The sequence below is a fragment of the Olea europaea genome, unplaced genomic scaffold (assembly GCF_002742605.1).
Source record: "Olea europaea var. sylvestris unplaced genomic scaffold, O_europaea_v1 scaffold1632, whole genome shotgun sequence".
Classification (NCBI taxonomy): domain Eukaryota; kingdom Viridiplantae; phylum Streptophyta; class Magnoliopsida; order Lamiales; family Oleaceae; genus Olea; species Olea europaea.
In genome coordinates this window covers 109,209-111,641 of record NW_019233965.1, presented here as the reverse complement: position 1 = coordinate 111,641, position 2,433 = coordinate 109,209, and the positions used below count along the sequence as shown (strand labels likewise).

Sequence of the window (2,433 nt, the reverse complement as noted above, 5' to 3'; positions counted from 1 at the left end):
AAATGCACGTTTGAACTAATGATAAAAGAAGAATTTGATATGTAACTTGGGATCTCAATTTACATTATGCAGCATTCCATATGACGCAGTAAACTGCGAGATAAGAGGTTCAAGTCTAGAAAAGAGAATTTTGCAGGCTTCTTTGGCCCCTTCATATGGTGTATGTACAAAAACAACATGACCTTTTTGTCAATGCCTCTTCGACCAGCACTTCTTGCCATTTGGAGCAATTCATTCGAAGTTAAAAGAGTACGCCCACTTCCAGTTCTTTTGCTCAAAGATGAAATAACAGCTGTCCTAGCAGGCATATCGATTCCAGCAGCTAGCGTTTCAAAGTCAAAAACAGCTTTTACAAGTCTTGAAGCAGTCCTTTTGCTGAAGATTCCAGAGGGAAAGACAACCAGCAACACCTTGAAAAAGTCTTTTTGCTGAAGATTCCCTCACAGCATCAGGATATTGAAGATGGAACCTTTTCAGTGTCAGTTCTACTTCATTCATCTCACATTTATTCAGCAGCCTGCAGTCTTCCATGTACTGAACAGTTGCATCATATCCTTTTCTGCTAAAGATAAACCAAACTGCTGGAAGCATATTCCTAGCTACAAAATGCCACAATGTTTCTATAACTTAACGGACCTACGATATAAAACCCAAAAAAAAAATGACTTGCAATCCATGTTATTCTTTTAAATTGTAAGTCCTGGGTAGATAACAGAATCAGAATTTGTCTAGTGGTACATAATGGGGTGTACACCCTGTTAGACATCATGTTGTCAAACGATTTCCCGGGCGATGATGTAAATCAGTTTTATCAGTCAACATGAATGACTGAACGATAAATCAACACCGAATAATGGGATGACTCGACTTAACGTTGTTTTACCTATTGGATGGCTAATAAACCTTTGTGGCTTGTTGGTGTGCTATTGGGCCATAACCCTAGTCGAGCCCACTTACCATATGTATAACTTACCTTATTGTTTGTCATTGGTTTACTATATATAGTGGTAACTTTCGTAGCCTTCCTTGGTCCCTTTTTGTGAAAGAACCCTGGCGAATCAAGTAGTAATAGTTGGAAAAAGAAGGGCAATGGTAGACCTAGGTCAAAGTCTAGAACTAAGGCTAGAAAATGCTAGGGCTGTGGAGGCACAGGGCATTTTATGAAAGACTGCCATAAAGAAAGGGGAAAACAAAAGATTAAGGAAAGAGATGAGGTAAATGTGTTATCATCTACCTCGGATATCAAAAACGGTGAAATCTATGTGATCACTAGTCCAGTCGCATACACTACTGAATTGAATCTAACTATTAATTCTCACATGCATGAATGGATATTAGATTCTGGTGCCGTGAGTGAGCAAACAACAAGCAGAAGGAAGAAAAGCAACCATAGGCAGAACTCGTGAGGTCGGCGGCGGGTACCTTTGGTTTTGGTGTTGATTCGGTGTTTTAAAGGTTAACTGAGCCCGAAAATCATCTTGAGCATCTTGAGGAAGATCCTAACATCTGGTATCAGAGCTTGGTTGGCAAAAATCAGCTCAAAATTGGTTGATTTTCGCGATTTCATCCTTTTACCCGAATCTAAAATTCTTCAATTACTCACAAACCAAAGCTCGGTTGGACAAACGGAGGCCATACCCATTACCAGCAGGTCGAGGCGCCCCTGGTGAGGTGGCGTGTGGGCGGCGACGGCGGAGCAACGGCGGCGAATGGGCGGTATTTTGGCGAAGCTAACTTCAGGTAACTTGCTTGTTTCGATCTCCTGAACGCGCTGATATACTTTTTTTTGTGTTTCAGGTTGCACAGAAAAAGTTGGACGATTTTGCCCCTGGTGCAACGCTGACTGCAATTGAACAGCAAGCTCGTTTTTCTCCACTCTACGGACTCAGATAGGTCCGCTCTGGTAAATTGGCTTAATCCATTTAAATTCAGCAATAGCAAGATCATCGTGTGGGGTGATCGTTAGGTTTTGGGGTTACCGTGAAGGGGTAACCATTGCTTGTGCTAGAACTAGGATTACTTGCGTTAATTGAGTGCTTGTTCTTTTGATTTAAGTGCTTGGTATTTCTTAGTGGACGTAGCGTTTAGGTCCATTGTTACTTTTGCTAAGAATTAACAAGATATTACCTTATCACGCTTCCCAATACTATTTCGTGTGGTCTAATTAGTGTGTTAACCAATGACAACACATAATTTTGATTTGGGAATATTTAACGGTAAAGGGGACTTCTCTATCTGGCAACAAAAGATGAGAGGCATACTAGTCCAACAAAAGGTGTCAAAAGCCATCGAAGGCAATTTTGCACATGACATCTCAAAAGAACAAAAAGAGGAAGCCGATGAGCTTGCCTATACCTCAATAATATTACACTTGTCTGACGCTGTCTTAAGAAAAGTGGGAAAACTAAAAACCACCAAAGAACTTTGGAAAAG

At 40.8% G+C, this 2,433-nt stretch overlaps 1 pseudogene; it reads right to left on the bottom strand.

The window, feature by feature from the left end:
- Window positions 1-2,433, bottom strand: part of LOC111377290 — a 19,341-nt pseudogene continuing 16,908 nt past the window's right edge.